The following is a 23,282-nucleotide window of genomic DNA, read 5'->3' on the forward strand; positions in this document are numbered from 1 at the left end:
TTGAGAATGCAAATGATGGCCACTCCTGCTAGTTATATTAAAAGAGGTTTCTGGTCACCACTGGCAACTATATTAAGCACCCTTCAGCATTTGTTGAATTGAGCCTCAATGTTCCTCTGCTAACAAGTGATTGCAGGTTCACAATTAGTTGCCGAGATGTGATCTGATCTTTCAAATGTTTCCTTGCCAAGAACATTAAAGTAGCATATAGTGATAAAGTGGTTACTCCAGATAATTATACATTTCAGTTCTATGTATTTCAGACAAAGCATGAATTATGCTAGCACAACATATGGGAAGAAAAAAATCAATGGCTTAAGGCCTTTCCAGGCAATTAAAAAAGAAAATAACAGCCCTAGTTTTATCTGAAGCACTATGTCCATGTAAGCACTATGTTGAACAGTGATTTGAGATCCCATCCACATACAACGAGGGAGGGTAATCCTGGAAAATCTGCAACGAATCTGCAACTTGTGTTGCAGATTATACCACTTGCAAAGAACTGGAAAATAAATAAATAAATAACTAAAAGCAAAAGGTTCATAAATTGATAAAAGTATTGCTGTCCTGAAAAATGCTTATTTTTCTTAATGGTCTGAGCAACCAACACATTCACCTCTTTATACGTCTAGTGAGCATGAAAAAAACTGTGATGTGTTAAGGAGAGGATGAAAGTGCCCACTAGATAAAATTTGGTGCGAAGTCATATTTAGTGACTAATACCAGCTTTGCAGGAGTTCATGCTACACACTTAAAATGACCAACTTGGTGATCCTCATCTCAGCCTATATTATTGATTCTAGCTGGCACTGGTGAACATTCTTTATGCACTCTTCACTGGGCATATGAATGGCTATCCAGATCCTAGGAGGGCTAACCCTATGTTGGTACAAATTTTCCAAAGTGAAGTAGTAGGGAGGGACTGGAGAAGAGGGGTAAGGCAAAAGGAGACATTTATTGGCACTCAGACAGACAAGGAATTTTCTGCATGTATAATTGACTGCAATATCATGGGAGGTCACTAGTACATTTTCTATGTTATAATAACCCCTTTCCTGGAATCTTGTATCAGGATGTTTGAGGATCAGGTTGTGGATTGTAAGTCACCATTCCAAACATTTAATCAAATGCTCTTTTTTATGCTTAAGATCAATACAGTGGAGGAAAACTGGCACAGCTTGCGTATCTGTTCTTCTGATCAAGAAATAGACATATTTTGGCCTTTGGAGTTTGTTTTTTGTTTGTTTTACAGGACATGGGATTGGACTAACCTAATTCCCATTAATTATGACTAACCTAATTCCCATTAATTTCAGTGGGTTTATTCTAAAGATGTCTGGATCCAACCCATGGGATGTATTCAGACATAATGCTAAACCATGGGCTATTATTATACAAATGAGCCTAGGGGAATCTCAGACATGCGCACTTCCCCTCTCCTCTCCTCTAGTGTGGGTATGAAGAGGCTTTTGCTTCCATTTTTGACTAACAGCAGTTTAGTGTTGTGTCCAAACCCAGGCAAATTGCAATTAGTCTTAACTATGATTCATCAAAGAAGCCAGCTTCAAACCTTGGTTTACAAAGCTGGCCTGTTTCAAGAACACATAGTTCATAGTGGACATAGCATTTAAATCTGCATTTAAACTGTGATTAATCTGACATCTAAACTGGAAGCAAAAGCCTTCAAACTCCTTGTGGCTGCACGATAATAATACCACATAAAGGAATTTCTAAATTCTGAAAGTGTACATGTATTAGCAGACAACAGTAAAACACTGTAAAAGAAGAAGAGTCAAACTAAAAATGAGAAGGATATTTAAATATCACCTTGCCTAATAGTTATTAGGCAATACTCAATTATTAAACCTAGGTAGAAATACATCGAGCACATGAGGCAGATTTAAATGATCATATTTATCCCACAATAACTGCAGTTTATCACGTGTTGTGATTTTGTGAAATGGTCCATCACAGTTCCGTCAATGGAACTATGTCAATGTCAGTTTCTCTTAGTTTCTCATTTTTTCAATCTTAAATTTGGTTTGTCTCAAACTTTGAGATTTCTTTTTTTAAGTTCACATGAAAATTTCTAAGCATCTTTGTGTGTATTTCTCTGAATACATGCATTTTTGTAAGAAGCTCCATTGCAATTTCAGAGATGTGTGAATTTGGAAGGATAACTGAGTTTCAGTTCATGTATTAGTTTGAAAGTGCAAGGTTAGGTAAATTCCCATTAAAATATGAACCACGCAAATCTCTCCCCCATCCGTACTTTAGAGTTCTTGGATTTATCATATATCCTGATTCAGAACCTCACCAGTAGCGTGCGGAGAGGATGGATTATAGCTCAGTTGTAGAGCACATACTTTGCATGGAGAAATTCCCAGAACCAGTACGTGGCATCTTCAGTTAAATGGATCACAGGTAAAAAGGGGTCCGGGGAATCTACCAGTCATGATAGATTGAATGGGCAAGGTGGACAAATAGTCTGACTCAGTGTGAGGCAGTCTCTTGTATATTAACTCTTGAAGTGGCACCTCTACAAAAGAATGAAAGTATGCTGCTAGGGCTGGATTAACTGCTGGGCTAATTATAGTATAAAGTAGGTTCAGTGGGTCCAGTGTTTAGAAGTAGTGTATAGTCGATAGAATGTCAGAATTGGATTTTTAATCTTGTTCATCTTCCTATACAAGTATGGACAAAGAACCAATTTAAAGCTGTTGTTTCTCACATGGTATGGCCCTCTTACTTGACTATCCCACCTCAGAATTCAAATGAGTGACTGCTTGTTTGAAAAGTGTATCCAAGTCAACTCTCCCACTATGTGAGCTCCCTGCAGCTTTCCTAGCCAGTATGGGCAATGTTTAGAGAAGATGGGAATTGTAGTCTGGAAATATCTGGACTACAATTTTCCCTAAGTCAATTTTCCCACCCCTAGCTTAGGGAAAACACTAATGTATAAACCCTTTTGTCTGATTTCCATGTAAGGGAAGATTTTTTTTTTTCTTTTCTAATACCTGGGGATGCTTTCAACAAGCATTCTGCAGAGATACCATCAGGAAAGTGCCGCCTGCCTGACTTGGCTCTCATTTGGTAGCCCTGAAGAAGTCAGGAGTGGCTGTGAACCAGCAAAGATCCTGATGCAAGGGGATGTGAATACCTCAAGGATTTGCTACTTTTCTAAGGCACTTTCCACCAGTCTGACTAAACTGAACAAATGCCTTCTGAGCATGGGACTTTAAGTATAGTTTAACTGAAATGGGATGAAGGTACCATTTGATTAACAAAATAATCCTTCACCCACTCCCCTACCCCATGGGCACATGAGTGGGTCTTCTGTGTGTGTGTTGGGGGGAGGGGGTGGTTACATGCACATTGTGGCCATTATTTTTCACCTTTACTTCCCCATCTGTAAAATAGAAATAATATTGGCATGCCTCACAGGGCAGTCCTTGAAAGTGAATGAAATATAAAATATTATAAAGCACTTTTTATATCAGAAGCTCTATTGAAATATTCATGAGAATATTTATTTATTTATTATTGCATTATATCCCGCCTTTTTTCCTCTTGCAAGGAACCCAAGGCAGCTTACATTATCCTCCTCCTCTCCATTTTATCCTCACAACAACAACCCTGTGAGGTAGGTTGGACTGAGAGTGTTATCCACAAGAGACTTGATATGCTGACAGAGCCTTTCTGTCTCTGCCTAGCTGCCTCTGTGTCTATAGAATTTGCAGTGATGCACTAAATTGGTATCTGGGTGCTCAGGTGACCATTTCACTACATCTATTTTCAATCCAGGCTGGCAAAATGGATGGAAAATAAGACCATCAAGTGGAAAATAAGCCCTCCAAAGTGGTTGTGTGAATTGACCCTACATCTAGTCCAAAATGTTCCCCATGCAAGCTGGCAGCAGAAGTTGGTGGTAATTCAAAAGGTTGCACACCCGTTTAAATGCTCTTTAGACATCACAACACTTCATAAAACGGTCCAAACCTGAGGGAAAATGTGATAAAGAGACAAGAAGCAGACATCAGCTGGAATTTTTTTTTTAATCAAAAAAGATTAAATGTAGAAATGGTAGGACTGCGTGAATGCAACAAAGAATACTGGACACCCACACAAACCCCCTTTCTAGGTTGCCAAGTGCTATCATGAAGTGAATGAAGAGAAATGGGTTGTATTTCAAACACATACCATTACTCTGAGCAACAGTAACATTTTATTGCCCCAGTCATATTTTTTGACTGTTGCAATAAACTTTTTAAAATATAAAGAAAAGGGGGAGGAAAAAAACACCACACAGAATTTATCAGCTTTTCTTTCTGCTTCAAATGTGAAACAGATCCCATAGAAACATGACAGTAAACTTATGGAGACGTTTAAATTACGTGACCGATAGTTCTGTACAGAGGATAAAAAGAAATGCAGTTGCTTAAGACTATTTACTCTCAGATCAGTCCTCTGTCAGAGGGGAAGAAGAATTCCTGCAAATATGAATCTGTGCTCTGCAAACTCTTAATACACATGCTTAGCACTTTTTAATTTTTTAAAATACAATTGCCTAAATAAAAGTAATATTTAGCATTCACAGCAAAATCCTTAGTTTCAAGGTTTTTCAGATACACTACATTAGCAATCATTCAAAGGCCCTGTAAGGTAGGTAAGATCTATTTACTATGTGGGGTGGTGGTGGAAGGGGGCTGCAGGTAGGAGGGAGTGTTTTACCCCAAATTACATGCAACGTTATGAATGTTTAGACAGAAAATGTCCTACAAATCCCAGCGTTCCCCATACAGCATGGCTGGCTGGGGAATACTTGGAACTGTAGGCCTTTTTTCTGTTTAAACATGCATAGGATTGCACGTTTAGTGACCTCAAAGTGAGGTTTGGAGGGGTTTGATGCTAGCTGCAGTTGGATCTGTGGGCACCTTTAAAGTACATTTTATAGCAAATAAATAGGATCCCCCCCCCCACTGAACACATAAACAGATCCCATGTGAATATAGGTATGCGCTAAAGCAGGGGTTCTGAACCTCAGGCCTGCAGGTCTAATACGCCCTGCCTGGGGTTCCAGTCTGGCCCCCTGGGGTCCCCAGATAGCGACACCCCCTTCCCCTGACCACCAATCTTTTGGTGGTTTCCTAGTGTTTCCGCAGTTTTATTCTGATTCCAGAAGTTTGAAATGCCTCCCCTAAGGCTTAGGTACTGGTGTAACACTTTTGTTCAGGGTCTCTAAAGGGACTTACAGCAAAGGCCTTGTACAGGCACAATTAACATATATCATTTTAATTCCTTAATTAAAAACAATAATAATGCACCTGTAATAATTATACATGCATAACAATTCACTTATTACCCAAACAATAAAACAGAGCACAGCCCTCCCAAAGTTCTGTCTTTCAGCTTGAGTCCACAACAAAAATATAAATAAAACTTCTCTCTGAAGCTTCATTTTTCTGCTGGCCAAAGAAACAAAACAGTCTCTACTCAGTCCATGCCAGCTCTGCAGCAATCTTCTCAAAACAGACCAGGATTCAGCAACACAGGAACAACTTTGTAAACAGGCCTTTATATAATATAAAAGAAGATAAACAACAAGGAACTCATAGGGTTTGTAAAAAAAAATCATGACTCTAAAAAAATTCAAAAGGAGCCCTCCCTACTAACCTGTCTCAAGGGTTCAGGGTCTTACATAGAGGAGAAAGCAAGCTTCTTCCACACTGCATTTTGGTGACTGCCTAAAATGGTTCCACTCCCTATCTCACTCCTTTACTGAGCATGTGCAGAAATTTTCCCACTCAGAATTCTTAAGAAAAAATATACCAGTGGGTTACACTGGCAGCAAGAGCTTTAAGCTAAAATATGCTGGCATTTTTTGTATTTTGGCCCTGCCCCATTGGAATGCAGCCCTCAAGAGTTTCTCCGAAACTGAATTAGGCCTCTGGGCTGAAAGATATTTGACTAAAGGCTCAGTCCACATTATTGGAATCCTGATCATGAGGACAGAGGACTCTGTGTTTACAGCTATATGCATCATGGTGGTGGTGATAGATCGTCTATTTAAGCATTCAGTGATGTGTGTGGAGGGATGGGCAGAGCCTGTCGCCTTTTCCCTAGGTGTGTTCACTGAGCACATGAGCCGAATGCCTGCACAGGGCTAGTATCGGGGATGCTGTCTAGGCTGAGCTAGAACGAACCCTGATTTTGACTATGTGGAAAATCCTCCTATAGCCACCTCTACTACTTCTGTGTATGATTACACTCCCACCACTTTTACTAATACTAATGATGTGCAGTGTCATGAGCTCTACTCTGAGCAGTAGCTCAAACCCTGACTCTGACCCAGATAGGGAGGGGCCAACTAGATAATGTTGGATGAGCAGAGGTTCTGGTTACCAATCCATGCTCCAGCATCACACCTGGGCCTGAACTAGGGCCTGAGCGTGTAAGCCAGGACCCCCTGAATTAGAACTCAGTAACCTCTGAGTCCAGCTGGGAAAGTGCCTCCCTCCTCATGAGGGATTCTATGCTCTCCTGTGCCTGCTTGCTAGTACTGGCAGGTCACCTGGAGGAAACTAATGAAGAGGAGGCAGAATGCCAGGCTCTGAGGGCCTAGCACTCTGCCCCTTTATGAAGACAGCCGTCCACATCTCAGAAAGGGTGGAGCCTGAAACGGGTGATCTGCCCAGTAGAGATGAAAGGCCTCAGTTCAGCCCCAGACCGGAGTGAGTTGCCTGTATGCAATTCAGTGACATTCTGCAATGGGCTGCCTCGCCCTCTTGTCCTCTGTGGGCTTCAGGGCAGGATGCTGTGCTCTGCTGTGTACGGGGCAGACCACAAATGTATAGAACTCTTTTTAAAATATATAGTTCATTCCAGCACCTGCAGTCTAGGTCCTCTTGCCATTTAAGTTTTTCCTTCTCACGGTATTTATCCATATTTATTCCTCAGGTAAACTCTCGGTGTTGCACGTATGAATTTTACCTGAGATAGGGCATTACCTAGTTGTTATTAAATCTCATAGTATATTTACTCCCCTGATTTTTTTGTACAGCCAAGTCATGTCCACATTTGCTGAAACAAAACAGAACAGGAAAAGCTAAAATCAGGATATGGTGTTTTAAATGACATTAGGATTCCTAAGAACTGATATTAATTTTTTTAGCATCAGGGCCAAACTATATGATCTGTTAAAATCATGACTGTATTTGTGTATCTTTACTTTTTTGAAAAAGCAGCCACGGTATCCCCCAACGCCCCCTACTCCAAACCATGTTGTGGAAGGAAGGGAGTTACCCTTTCCTTCTATAGTATTTTCCCAACAAAAATCACACCCACCCTACCCCGAATTACTATTTGCCCCCGGAGAAAAGTTGCTATGAGTGACATTTTTTTAAAAAATGTAGAGATACATGGATACGATCCTACATTTAATATATCATCTAGTTTGGCCCTTATTGACATGTACTCCCTCAGCGTTATAGGATCACATTGTGGAAAAGTGACTCCCATGCAGCTGTGCTTGTGTATGAAGAACATCGCTGTGCATACACCCCAAAATAATTAAGGTGCTTCCAGGCCACCTGGAAAGTTGAAACATGGCCAGGGCCAGCCCTACCATTAGGCAGAGCAAGGCTGTCTCCTCAGGGGCAGATGCTGGGAGGTGGCAGCAAAGTACAGGAGGAGATATCTGTGCCGCCCCTAAGCTAGCCTTCAGGGGTGGTGGAGAATGCTTGTCCCACTGCCAATGTTGAAGAAAGTTTCAACTACTGATCCAGTCAGCCTTTTTGTATGCAAAATGGGAGGGGCACCATCTTGTCATTCGCCTCAGGAGCAAAATGTCTTGGCACAGCCCTGAACATGGCACGTCTGTAATCCAAGACATGCAAATTATTAGAGAATTCTAGAAATGGGACATTTTTAGACCAGTCAACCTGGGACCTGAAATTTACCTAATAAGAGAGGCCAGTAGTACAGCACAGAGCAGAATAAGCAGCACATGGAACAAAGTGCTGGACCGGGATGGTATACTTTATACTTTATAGCAGTATTGAAGTGCACTGTTAACTGTTGGGCACATTACACATTCTATATACTGCTATTGTAGTGCTGTTGCCTGCATTTTTACATTCTACCAAACAGAGGTTACAAAGTGTACCATCCCCCAAATGGCAAAGCTACTCTCATGCTAGCTAAAAAAAGTGAAATTTGTCACACGTGTTATACAAGAGTCAGACACTCTGATTACTAGAAAACCTGCGAGGAAGAGATTTGTAAGTCTCTTCCAGAAAAATGAAATTCGGGATGCACATATGCATATACAGAGTACTGAAAATGGGATATCTGTACATGTAATGGTCAAAACTCAGGGCATGAATGTCACCTCATAAAAGACCAGCATTCCAGCACAGGGAGAGCAAAATGCACGTGGAGTGGAATTGTAGATTGTGTGACTTGCATTGCATCTCCACATATTTCAGCCAGAAATTGACTGAGGGAGTAGGGAGGACCTCCAGTTGCAGCTTAGAGCCCGCTTTTGTGCTTGCAGAATGCGAGCTCCCTTATGCATTTTAGGAAGGCACAAACTGTATAAAGCCAGGCTGGGGAACCTTAGGCCTCAGGGCCAAATTCGGTCCTCCTGGGGTTCTCCAGATGGCCACGTTTCCTTCTCTGACTCCACCCTCCTTCCCATGACCACCAATTGTCCACCAATTGTTTGGTGGTTTACTGGCTTTTACACAGGTTTTTTTTCCCATTCTAAAAGGTTGAAATGCCAATCCTAAGGTTCAGTTCCTAGCATTAAGTGCTTCTAGATAGAATATGATGGTATTTGGGTATTTTTTTGCCCCACCCTTTTTGCCTTTGTCCCTGCTCAGCACTGGAATGTGGCCCCCAAGACCTTCTCCGAAATTGAGTTTGGCTCTCGGGCCGATAGAAGTTTAGCCTGAGAGGTTCATTGATGGATTTATACCACCCCTGGTATAAATTCTTCAATTGATATTTAGAGAAATTGATTTATAAGCTGCTAGATTTTTTCTCCCTGAAAAGAATGGAGTAAGGCTTAAATCTGCCTCAGAGCTAAGATGTATGACCTGGGAGCCCTGCCCCCTGTCTCAAATATGTGGGGATGAATTGTTATTCAGCAGCAAGGGGAATGCACTTTGTGCTTGCTCAGATGTGCTCTTGTTATTGTTATTCCTTGATGTGCTCCATTTAGAACCAGTTGTTGGGCTTAACAGGGCTTACTGTGCAAGTTCTGGAGCTGAGCTCTGAGTCTAATTAAGCCCTGTTATAAACTACAAAGAATTAATAGATTGTATATCTCAAGAATCAGCAAAAGAGCTGTCTTGGGTTGCATTTGTAAGCTTTTATCCATTTTACACATTTACTCTTCTTTTGCTATCAAAAATGATAAAGCAAATTGCCCTTTGAAAGCAAATGCATCAAATTAAACGGGCTGAAATCAATGAAGTCATGGCTTATTTTCAGCAGCTTTGTTGCTAAACAGGGGGAGACCTTCCCCTTGCTGAGACACTTCACCTTTCCCCAAAATGACAGCGTTCTGTTCTAAATAGATTGCTTAGACCTCAGCGCCCGTGCCCCCATTGTAGAAATTTCCAATCTGGGTTTGGGAAAGCAAAGCAGACAGCTGGGTAGAGTTCAGTGTTTTGAAGGTTATGATCACAGCAGTTTCATAAGTGCTTTATTTCAGTTCTCTTCTGGCTGCACTGGGGACAGGTGCGGTCTGGTTCTGATTTCACTGGTCTTAATTTCTTATCTGACCTGGTAGTCAATCAAGGGCATGGGGCGGTCGGGGGTGGGGGGAGATCGAGAGGGAAGGGAGGACCAGGCCAGATAGTGTGTGAGAGAGAATGAGAAAGAGGGAGAGGGAGAGGGAGAAATGCTAAGCATCTGACTTTTCTCATCCAGGAACTGGCAGCTCGGGCTGTCATTCAGTGCTTGTCTGTGTACAAATGCTGCCCTGTGCAAAATGGATTTCTGAGTGTTAACCATCATGTTCTTTTTTTCCAAAGGGTCTTCTGTAGGATTTCATTTGCAGAGCACAGAGGGCAATATCTAGGGTAATTCCAGGGCTTAGTGGCTGTGATCTTTTGTCAACTCTACTTGTGAGTGAAATTAAACTTGGTATGAGCACCCACAATCTGAGCTCGTGCAACACAATTCCTAGCCAATGAGTAGAAAATCATAAACCTGACAAGTATTTATGGTGGGGAGGGATGGGAAGAGAGAATATCAGATGTCATAATATAATAGGAATATATTAATTAAATCTATTCATTTTTTCTTCCATAATCCAATAATTCCCTCTTCAGTAAAAGGATTTGAGAAGGTTTCTAAAAAGTCTGATTTTTTAAAAAAAATGAAATATGACTTCTCTATGCTAAATTGAGTTATGTTTAAATTCAGGTCAGTGTTTTTGAAGGGAGGTTGAGCTCCTGTAATGTAACAGTAGCCATTCTGCTTTTGATGCATTATTGGACAGTCACTACCTATGCATGAACGTATAGCAGCTGAAATCACACATGCCTTTTGGAAATATTTCCTCTTATAAGTTAGATCAATATGAGCCAGAATCTCCAACTGCTGTAAATCAAACTAGTATCTGTGGAAGAGGAACATCAGTTTACTACGTACTAGACTGATTGAGATCTGTGTTTTTGTAGATATCGCCTTCTTGCAGCAGGGTTCTGGATGGAACGGCTAGAAGAATTAGGCTTCCCATTCTATAAGGTTCTGTGCTCGGGGCCAGCCCTACCATTAGGCTGAATGAAGTGACTGCCTCAGGCAGCAGATACTGGAGGCAGTGGCGGCGGCAGATACTGGAGGCAGTAGCGGCAGCCTCCCAGTTGTTCCTCATCAACTCTCTGGCTGTTCCCGTGTTCGAGGACTGAGCTGCGTACACCGCACAATCTGTCCCAGGGCCCCTAACGTAGCCTGCTGCTTAGGTGTACTCTGTCCCATCACCAGTGTTGAAATAAGTTTCAGACCAATCCAGTCAATTTCTGTACATGGACCGGGGAGTGAGGACACCATCTTGTCCTCTGCCTCAGGTAGCAAAGTATCTTGGGCCAACCCTGTTTGTCATCCAGATGCTGGCTATATCCTGCAGTCTCTCTGATCTGTCCCTCCCACAAGGCTCTTTGCTTTCTCATTGCCAGTGCCTCTGCATCTTTTTCTATTGCTCCTATCTGCCATATTTCCTTAACTGCACACGCACGCACGCACGCACGCGCGTGCGCACACACACACACACACAATGTAAAAAATAATGAATATGGTGGCATCCATGGGTAATCATGGCCAAAGAGTCAAACAATAAACAGTAAACAGTGTGAGCAAAATAAATGACACAGTAATATCAAAATAAATGGCACAGTAATAATGACACAGTAAACAGCCTAATGAGTGAATCTGAGCTTTATTATATTTATTTTTGAGAGCTCAGTCACAAAAATCAGCAGCAGACAATGAGGCATTGATGCTCACATTTGAGTGTAAGAAAACTCGCACATCATTTCCTGTAGATTTGTAGATTATATCATTCTTCATCTCATAGCCAAGGGTTGGGAATATCTTCATAGCAGGAGTAAAGTACAAAGAAATTTTTATCAGATTTTATATATTGTCTATTCCCAAACAGAACTGCCCTAAAAAAAAAAAAAAAATATCTAGTAGAATTTTGACTAAACTTCAGTAGGTATCAGGGCTTGCCCAAGACATTTTGATCTCTGAAACGAAGTAGCAAATGCAGAGTAACACACACACACCCCGCCCCCGCTCTGATTAAGCTGTTACCCGTGGCTGGACAAGTTATTTTGGCACCTGAGGCAAAAAACCCCCACCCACCAGCATCTCTCCTCTCCCTAGCAGTCAAAATAGAACAGTAACAAATTAAAAATAAAATACAATAATAACAATTCACTGCCCCTTTCATAACACCCCAGATTAGTTACCTCACCTGATATAGCTGCCTCACTCTGCCTAATGGTAGGTCTGGCCCTAGTAGATACTGTGTGATATAATCCATCCTTGTATCTAGTTTACAAGAACAAGGCTGACATCACCTTTTAAAAATGTTTTGGAACAGAGAGAGGCAACCGGAGCTGAAGATCCTCTTTCTCCCAACAGAATCAGAGGGTGCTTCCAGGCAAAGCTTTTATTATGCAATTGCCCTGCTCATTTGCAGAATTTTACGAGGAGGTCCAAATGTCGTTGTCTTCCATTTTGTACCCCTCCTGTGTTTTCCCACCACTTCTTCTGCCTTTTTTCTTACCACAGAAAATCAGTTAAGCAGGGAAAGATGAAATAGCTGTACCACGTCTTTTGATTGGTAGCAGTAGAAGCCGTCTGTTGGGTCTGTGAGGGATAACTAAATGCAGATGGTGAGAGTGCAGTTGAGGAAAGCCTGCTCCAGCCTTCCTCAATGTGGTGCCCTCCAGATGTTTTGGAATATATGTCCCAGCACTCCTGACTATTAGCCATGCTACCTGGGAGTGATGGGAGTTGAAGTCTAAGACATCTGGAGGGCACCATGTTGGGGAAGGCTGGCCTACACATATAATTAAACTAAGTTCCCAACATACATGTCTTCCCCAATTAAAATGCTCTGGGACTGAAGGGAAACTGTTGCCAGGGTCCTGGGGGTCCTGGTGGATGATCGTCTCTTGCTGTGTTCCTTTATTGAGAGCACAGCGAGGAATTGTAATTTCTACTTAATGAATATCTGCCGGATCCTCAGGTTCCTGTCTCAGGCGACTGCTGACATTTTGGTTCGGGCCTTAGTGGTTTCACGTCTAGACTATTGCAATAGTCTTCTAGCAGGCCTCCCTCTTTCCTCTCTCTGTCCTTTAATCCTGGTTCAGAACAATGCCGTTAGGACTGTTCTCGGCCTTCCCCCTTGTGTTCATATCGCCTGTTACCGTAGGGCCTTGCACTGGCTTCCATTGAAGGCCAGGGCCCTTTAGAAGATTTTGGTCCTGGCCATTAAGGCTGTAAGGTTGCATTACCCAGCCTATCTATCTTTGCTTTTGGCCTGGTATGTCCCAGGGTGGGCCACTAGATCCATGGGCCAGGCTCTTCTAAGCCGGTCTACTTCATGGATTGCAGTGTCTCGTTATCATGCATTCCAGGACCTTGTTCCGCAGCTGTTGAACTCCCTCCCCCTACCATTATAGCTAACTGAGAGTTTGGAGGTGTTTAAGAAAGGTTTAAACACTTACCTTTTTGAGTAGGAGGGGAGTGGTTGGTTGTTTCTGAAGTAAAGTATGCTGATGGCTTTTAGGTGTATCTGGGTTATTAAGACTATTGTTATAATATTGTATTTTTGAGTTAAGTTGTACTAGAAACTAAGTAGTACTAAAATACATAATTGTAATTATGTATTTTAAATTGTCAAGTTATTATTTTATGTACAGCACTTTGTAACAAAGTACTTTATAAATGATAATGATAATAATAATAATAATAATAATAATTAAACACACTTTGCCCCCATCCATCGGCCAAAGGACTCAAGGCTGCTAGGCTGGGCATGTATGTGTGGGTTTCAAATAGATACAGTATATAAATTGCAGTCTGTTGTAAGCCACCTTGAGCATCATTTGATCAAAGGGCAGGGTATAAATTCTTAATAAATACATGAACTAACAAATAAATGCCACTTATATAAAAAAAAGAGAACAATCGTTTCTGCGATGTCTCAGTTGTGTCTGTGCATGCCAGGCAGAGTGAGAAATGATTATGTGAGTCTGATGCCTTCCTGGCTGAGAAACACAGAGCCAGTGGCCACTACAAGAGAGTTTGCAGGATCCTGCAACTGATAGTATGAATGTTCACTTACGTATAGAAATTAATGACCAAAAACTTTTTATCACCTTTATCTTTCAGCCATGACATTAAAGTCTCTAATTTTTAGGGTTCTGTTATCACCATCAGGCTTTCTTTTCTTTTCTTTTCTTTTCTCTTTTCTTTTCTTTTCTTTTCTTTTTACAAGGCATTATATTGCAAAACTATTATTGATACAATAAGTACTAAGCCACACTGGATCTTAACACACACATAAATGAGTAAGCTTAAATAAGTATTGACCTATTCAGCGAATAGCAAGGTATGACTTTTAATAGGACGTCACTGGGATATAAAATATAAACAAGATAGCAGCAATAATGTTAAAATCATACTAACAATAATATTAAAATCATACTGTTGTGTCTCCTAGTTTAAAGAGAGCAATTTTCAGTTTGAAGGGCTGTCAGAAGACCTGTCTAGTCCAAGTCCAGTTTAAAGAGAAAGAACCATAAAAAAGGGGGGCCTTGAAGTTGTCCGGCAACAGTTAGCACTTGGACAGCAGACTGAGCAGGTCACAGTCTTCACCATTATGGTAAGATGTATTATATTTCTGTTTAAAATATCGTTATTTTTACATTTGTTATACACATATAAAATCGCATATGCAAATTTTAAGCAAATTGGTGTCCTTTTTGTCCTCTTTCTTTGGTGATGTACCCTGCATAGATTTCAGGCATGACAACTCTACTCTTTAGGAAGAGACCTGTAACAGGGTTGGTAATTCCCCCCTACCATTTCTTGTATACATCCTGATATTTTCAGCTCACATGCTACACAATTATAATTTATTTATTGGGATTTCCCAGGCAACGTTACTGATTATTAAGTAGCAAGACAAGTGGAAAAAGAGATCATCATTTAAATTAAAGCAGAGCTCCTTGTAAGAACTCAACTCTTCTGCAAGTTCATTAAAATGAACAATGTAAGTGTTTGCAAGAGTTCAGTTTTGAGGCCAGTATTATTAGAATTTCCGAATAGGGTAGAACAAAATAGTGTTATTCAGCTTCAACACTAGCAGTATCATGTGCCTTTAGGCTATGGCCTTAGCTGCACCTGCTTGAAAATAACAGCAAAATCAGTTGGAAATATTTCCACACAAATGTGTTTAGAATTGGGATGCAACTATTTTTTTAATTTTTTTTAATACCAGATATTTAATATTTTGAGAGGATATGGGAACCTGGTCCAAATGAATGCAAATGTTAAATAATCTGAGATTCTTTTGACTTTGTGTTTAGCATTGATCAAAGGGTGGGTCTGATGAATGTAGTACAGCAGGGAATTCTTGATCAATCCAGAAACTGCTAAGTCAAGAGAGAGACACCTATCCCTATAGCTACCACCACTTTAAATACTGAAAAAATAGCAACAGAAGTAGATCCTGCAACAAAATGTTGTAGCATGGAGTGCTCCAGTTCAGTGGAATGCTCCAGCCCACCAACCAGCCATGCCCTTTTTCAGGAAACGCAATTCCATTTCCCCTCCCCCGTTTTCCATTTCCCCCCAACAGATTCTCAGCATTCTGTGGCTGTTGAGCATGTTAAGTGCTTAAATACAGGCTTTTTATGATGCTGATCATACAAACATATATTTTTGTGTGTTTGTGTCAAGACAATTGATATTTACTGTTAACATAAAGGTTTTAAAATTGTAGACAGCTTGAATGACTTCATTTGTTCTTTTCTATATCAAACACCCTCAAACTATTTTTTTTCCCTTCAGAGAATTATTCAGTAAAATTGCTCTGTTGCCCTTTCATTTCCTTCTACCTTTTCTCCCCAAACTGCTGTGGTGCCTCAAGGTACAAAGGTAATTAGATTAGGGTAGAACTATATGCAGCAGTACAAATAATAAAAATGAATAAAATTTCCATACTCACCCCATCACTGCTATCTTTTGAAGAAGCTCTTTTTTGGGTTGCTTCCTCTCACGTAAAATTATCCTCAAGTCTGACACTGCAAAGCTTATTAGACTTCAGTAAAAATCGTAAGTCTTGTCAAAATGAAAGCAAGAGTGCTTCTTCAAAGAATCTGACAGTGCCACTCAGAGTACACAACATGGAATTAGATGGACAATTGGTCTGACTGTGTATAAGGCTCATAAATGTCTTCCCTCCTGGCTTCCTCATCTTAGCACCTTTGAGATCAGATAGCAGCTACCTGAAGAACCCAGGTGCCAGCCCAAAGAGCAGATGTGCACTGACTGGAGGGGAAGTAGAGGGTTAACACAACAGGGATCACATTGGCAAAACTGCACTACATTACCCCTTAAGGAAGCTGATAGATTGCAAGACATATCCTGCAATTAGTGTGTAGACATTGGCTGTGATCCTGCTCCTGCTGGCAGGAGTGTCCCCTGAGTGGGGAGAGGTGACTTAGTTTGAATGATTCCTCCTTCCCCCTGCAGTCCCTTGTGCCTTCAAAAATCTGCTCAGAAGGGCTGGAGGGACGCTCTGGAATAGTGGGGAAGGATGCAAGAGGTTAGGGAATCTGTGAAAATAGTCTACTTGCCCCTTCCACTGATGGGGTCCTACACTGAATCACAGTCCTATGGACAGAAGGGCTCCCTATGGGCATCCCTACACCAGCCTAAAAATCTGCATTTAAAACGGGGTTTCTGCTTCCGTTTTAAATGCAGGATCACAACGACTCCCTTTACACATGCTTCCTTTATCCTTCCCCCCCGCTCCCCCTCCTTCTCCCCATATCTGAGTCTTCCATTATCTTTCATTGATTTCGCTCCTCTTGCTGCTTGAACTCTTTTCATGGAGAAAACTGGAGAAAACTGAAGCGGAACACAACAGGGTAATTTGATAGCTCATTATCTGCGATCTATTAAAAAATGGAACAAAAGGCATTTAGTGCAGGAGAGGCTTTGGGGGTCACGGCATCATGTAAAGAGCACATAAACTTCTGTGAAGGGGCAATCTCAATTGCAGGATAAAAGCTCCGTGTGAAGGAGCCCTATGTTCATGGACACATAGTTAGGATTAGTGCTGTGCTGAACAATTCAGAGAATTCTCATGGGTTGACTTCAGTGTTCTTGTGCTAACTTTACTTATGCAGTGGCTGAAGTGTGTGTATGACTAACCTGTCTTTCATTGTACATTCATCTCTTTGGCAGCCTGTAGTCCCCTCAGCTTCCCATACTTCAGTTAAAGCCCAGGGGAAGGCATCATGAGATAACTCCTCCCATAGGGCTTTTTCAGATGAGGAAATATGGGCAGCCAGGGAGCCTGCAAAGCAATGGAGAGATGTAGAAAGAAAACACACACACACAACACTCCTGGCCACTTCCAAATGTTCTCCATTTTTGTGGTGCTCCCTGACACACACATAATGCCCTGAAATGATACTAGGGCAAGGATGTAAAATGGTGGACAGGCTGCCAGAACATTTGCTGTTGCTTCTAGCATTGGCAGTGCAAAAAACAAAAACTCTTGTGAAAAAATAAAAACTGTGCTACAGCCACTGCCAATGATGAGTCTCACCTCCAAGAAACTGTTTGAGAATTTCTCCTCCCCGTGAAGAAATCTGGTGAAATTGTCCCCCCGCCCAATTTCTCTGCCTACGAATAGGGTGGAGAATGTTGAGAAGCCATTTGTACACAGCACTAGTTAGGACCAAGCCAATGTAACATGGTGTGAACACCACAGGATAACAGCAGTAGCAAAACCAATGGATCACATTGAACTTCATGCAGTGCAGAGAGAGCCTGGGAGTCTGTGTGAGCCCTTAGGGACCTTTTAGATGACCTGCTAGATCTCTGAACTCACACAAACTCACTGAAAGTATTATTGACTTCTATTTTGCTTTTCTCTAGAAATATTCGAAGTAGCATACAGACAAACAATTACAATCAAATTAACAGTGCATCCCATGGAAATTCCAAGTTGTTTCCCCCTAGGTTGTGCACTTAAGCATCACCAAAAAAGAGGACACAAGATATGCAAAAAATTGCATATTATAATTTATATGTATAGATGCAAAGTTAGAAATAATGACTATGATTTAAACAGAAATACAATACGTCTCACCATAGCGAACCCAGTGACCCATATGCCTGCTCAGTCGGCTGTCCAGAGGCTAACTGTTGAGGACTAGGTCCAAGGTCCCTACTCTCCTTTCTTATGATTATTTATTTTGAAACTGGACTTGGACAGGACAGCCCTTGAAATACAGGGTAATTTCAAATAGTGGACTGTCTTCTGACAGTCCTTCTAATAGAGGACTGTCCTCTAAATGAGAGCATAGGGTCTCCCTATTTCCACACCCCCAAATCCTCCCAGTTTACCAACAATCCTTAAAATGGATTCTGTGAACTCAGCAGAAGAAGAACTCCTAAAGCTTTCTGTCATGGCAATGCTTACTCCAGCCGAAGTTTTGTTTAGGTGGATCAGAGAAGAACAATGGGCTCTTGATGTGCATTTGGTTTGGAATGTTTGAATGAAATGAGTGCAGGAAGATTAAGTATAACATGGTATAAGAGTCTTGTGTCAATGGGGAAGTGTTTTCTAGCCTTCTTCTCCCAGTGCAGCAAGCCTGAGCCCTGCTGGCAATTATTTAGGTGACAGAAAGAGGGAGAGGGAAAATCATGTCGGTTGTGTTTATTACACTTGTACCCTTTCCACTCCAAATGCATCTGACTGCTCATCTTTTGTTTCCCTGCAGACCCACATCTGTTCTTGACCAGCCAGAGGAATCTGTTCCTGACCCTGACAGCAATTATTTGGTCCATAAGAAGTGCTCACTATATCCAAATAAATGTGACTTGCAAGTTTTCTAAAATACTGTTTTATATAAACTTTTGTTTTCCAGTCTAGACCATAGTAAAGAACTTTTATACATCAGCTTGGTAATACCTAGAAGGAGAACACAAATAGAAGCAATGCACGTCCTCACAAATGGGTCTTCGTGATTCTGAGACATTTTTGCTGTATAACTGAGAGGGGAGTTGAAAGAGTTTTTTGCTGCCGTCTCAACTTCAGTATGTTTGCTTTGCTTTCATCTCCCAGTCTCTTCTCCCCAGTAGCAACTGTCATGCTTGCCTTCAGCCAAAGGGATAGCCCGGGACTCCTTTGTTTAACAGCTGTTCTATGCTGCTTGCACAAATTGCTTGGCAGAGGATGATTTGTAGTGACAAGGCCTGAACCTTATCCCTAGAGATTCACCAGATACCTTAGCAATGCTCAGTGTCTCTCAAGACTGGGAAGAGGAAGTCCAACTCCCACACTGGAGCTTGACCTTGCAACATCTGATCTCTTGCATATTTTGCTCTCGCTTCCACTGGTACAGCAATTTCCCTGGCTGTAAGTAGGCTGGAGGACTCTCCGTGGAGGAATACATCTGCAATGCTTCATTTTCATTCACCTCTTCAAAACAGGTGAGAGAGCATCTTAACAATTCAGTCTTGCAGTGGGCAATGTTACCGATTTGTGTAGTGCTGAGGTTTTAGGATGGCTAAAGCATTCTTGAATGCTTTTAATCTAAAATCTGCACAGATCCTATGCAGTTTTTGAAAAAAGAGAACTTAGATTTTTTTTAATTTAAAAAATGCAACCAAAATGCAGGGGAAAGATTTAAATTATGCCTATTGTGTATACTAAGCACCTGACTGGCTCCCTAGGTGAACTGCAGATATTTCTTTGGTGTTTGTTATCAAGTTGATCTTCCTGTTTTCCATGTATAAAGATGTAAAAATCAGTTCCCTTGATTTTTTACTTAACTCTATTTTTAACACTTTGCAGATTTTTTAAAAATAGTATATCTAATCTTTGCTTACTTATTGTTATTTATATCTTCTTTGAAAACACTTTCAGCTGCTTTCATAAATGCATTCTCCTTTCTTTACTTTCTCTATATTACATTTGGGGAGATGATATCCCCATATAGTAGGAAGGTTCTGCTTAACATTGCTTATGAAGATCCCTGATCTGGAAGGTGGTACTGCACTTACTGTAAACACACATTCACAGGTCAACCCCCACCACCCCATGTTCAATCTGAGAAATTATATAGGAGGGACATAAGTGAAGTGTTATATCAGCTGTCAATTGACTGGATAATTGACTTAGAATGCTATTGTAGTGTAATTTAGTAGAATTTTTTTTTCTAGTGTAACATTAACAATTCTGATATGTGTTGAAAAGTGCTTCATGAATCAGTTCAGCTTCATAGCTTGGGTGAGCAATAACATAAGTAGAGAAACTTCAGACAGAAATGTCATCACAGCCTTGGAAAATCTTTGCTTGTGTACCTTGGGCCGGTGCTTGTTTGTATGAAATGATATGGGTCACCTATATGGCTGAATCATATTCTAAATCACAGGGGCAACTTGTGGCCTTCTAGATGTTTTGGTGTACAACTCCCATGATCTGTCACCAATTTGCTATGCTGGTTAAGGCTGGTTGCAGGCCAAATCATGTGGAGGGCCAAAAGTTGCCCACCTATGTTCTTCTAAATCCTTATGTGTCTTCCTTGGAGGTTATTATCATGATTATTAATCATTTATAAAGTATCTAAAATATAAACAAAGGACAGTACAAATATATATATATATATATATATATATATATATATATATATATATAAAAAAATTACAGTCTCTGCCTCAGGCTTAGAATCTAATAGACATGACACAAGAGGAAAAAAGGAAGGGGAGGGAAGAGGAAAATAAGGAAACCCAGGCACCAAACCTTAAGAAGGTTTAAGAAGCACCAGTTCTTAAAGTGACGTGGTTGTTCATATAATGGCCAGCTTGAATTTAAACAGTTCAGGGAGGAGAGGAGCCCCAAAGGGCTGCCTGCCTAGAGGGGGGTAGTGACAACTGGGGCAAGTTGCCTACCCCCCCCCCACAAAGCAAGGAACTCCCTCCCTCAGCTCCTGAGCGTATCATTGGCCGTTGCCTGACCCTGCTACATTGCTCACCAGAACCCCAAAAGCACATGTGTCCTTGAAGGGGGCAGTGGCAGGCTCCCAAATCACATGTGCCCCAACCCCATAAATCCACTGGGCAGCCCTGGAGTCAAATGGCAGCTCGTCTCACAGCCAAGCCAATAGAGTGGGCTCTGCTGTCCCATGTCTCCCTCTCTTTTTGCCACGTTGCATTCACCCATGCACATTCCTTTCTAAGTGACCGCGACATACACTGGCGACATACACTGACATCAGTGAAATGACTGCCACAGCTCAAACCCAAACAGAGCTTTTCAATGGAGGTAGGTCACACATTCAGCAGCAGTTAATTTAATGAAAAATAATGTTTATATGTATGAATCAGCATAGACATAATTCACAAACAGTTACCAAGTAAGGTTCTTCTCAGCTATGCTGGACCTGAAATCTACCCAAGACATGGCCATTAGGTTCCTTCTGTTGGACTCTGCTGCTTTCATAGGTTCACTGTGATCAGGGATGTGCGAATCACCAAAACCCGAGCTTGCTGAAGTTCTCCGAATTCCATCTTTAAGCTTGTTCCAATTCGAGTCTGAATCAGATTGCATGCTTGTTTTTTTTTTTTCTTTTCACATGAAAATCTATGTGTATTTTTGTGCATATTTTTCAAAATGTACACATCAGTTGTACACATTTTTGAAATGTATGCATTCTTCTCCCATTGATTAAAGCTTATTTGTGAAGCTTATTTGTGTGCGTTTTTCAAAAGTACACATTTTTTCATGGGCATTTTTCAAATGAAACACATGCTATCTAATACAATTTTGCAGGGTCTGTGAATCACATTGCAAGCTTGAAAGTGTATGGACTTGGACTGCAGATACCATCCAAGTCCATGTTCAGTCCACTCAGGAAAGTGTGAAGTGGGTAAATCCTGATAAAAAATGAACTGAAATGAATGTCCTATGCATCCCTAACTGTGTTGTCACAGCAGAATCAACCACTCATGGCTGATACACTCTGTGGGCTAGGATTTTGCTGGTTTTAAAAAATATCCTAGGTAGATGACAGGAAAAGTCATATCAATTTTACCTCTAGGATGGATATCACTACCATGCTACTCACAGTGAATGAGAAAAGTCTCAACCAAAAGAAATGGTTGTGTTTACCGTGTCTTGATTTAGTGACCCTTTTGACTTGGCTGCAATCAAGAAATTGTATAACTAGATAAACAGTGTTGCTCCCAGAGGTTGCATACGGTGAATGACTGATCTCATAATACTTGTAAATATCCTTGGGGCAGAGCAGAAACCAAAGTCCATGACCCTTCCTCTCATTTCAAGGCATGATTCAGCATATTGAATGCATGGGAATATTTAAGAAAATTTAAGTGGAGGTGCAGTTTAAAGACAATTCACTTTGTTTTTAGAAGCACAGCGCCAATGAGATTAATCCTAAATGTCTTCTGAATTAAGCATTGGACCTTCATAAAAAAAACCCAATTCTCATGCGAGAGTTATTCCATGATGAGAAAAATCACAACATGGATTTTTCTAATCTCTAAAAGCAGCTGCTTTGATCTTCTGTTGGCTACCCACAACACAGTCTTCACTTAGTTGTTTGCCCCCAACAGCTTACCCATACACTAAGATCATCCTTGAAGGCTTTTCTCTAGGTGATCCTGCTGGATGAGGTGTGACAGCTGATAAGTGTGATGAGTGCCTTTTCTGTGGTGGAGCCCCACGTGCAGAATGTTCCCCCTAGGGAGGCATACCTTGTGCTCATGCTTCTATCTATTCATCTGTTTTACTTCTGTATTTGAATTGGTTTTATTTTACATTATCTGCTGTTTTACTTTTGTTTTACATTATTGTATTTTATGCTACTTTGGTTGAATATCCTGTAAGCTGCCCTGATACATTTTTATTTGAAGCACAGAACATTATTTCAACAATTAATTAATTAATTAATTAAATATCAACTGGCCATGATAACACCTGCCCTAACAAATGCAGAAAGTTAAGGCTCCTCCTTGCTTGTCAAGGATTGTCCACAATTCTCTTGCAAGCAGTTACAACTGGCACAGTTTTGAACCATCTTCTCTGGCTCCAATGAGCTAAAGGCTGGGTCCTGGCTGTAGCTGGATCCTGAACTGCAGAGCCTGACTTGAGCAGGGGGTGGACTAGATGATCTCCAATGACATCTTCCAACACTCTATGATACTATGATGTCTGATTTGTTTGTCAGCTGGGATGAGAAAGGCAAGATCTCATTCTACAAGGCCAATGAAGACAGATGAACACACAAACAGAATACCCAGGAGTGTGCTTTCTACCCAAGCAACGCTGATTTATTATAGCAGGAAATTGTGTTTTTTAATGTAAGCCAAAAGACATGCACAAAGTATTCCTTTGTTCCTAGATTTTTCATCCATAAGAATGACCAGTGATACGTACCAATTAACCTTTCTCATGGCTCTTTAATTATAGTCATGAAACAAAATGTATTGAATGC

This window comes from Heloderma suspectum, chromosome 5, assembly GCF_057233095.1.
Source record: "Heloderma suspectum isolate Gila_16-S chromosome 5, 16-S_ref, whole genome shotgun sequence".
NCBI classification, from domain to species: domain Eukaryota; kingdom Metazoa; phylum Chordata; class Lepidosauria; order Squamata; family Helodermatidae; genus Heloderma; species Heloderma suspectum.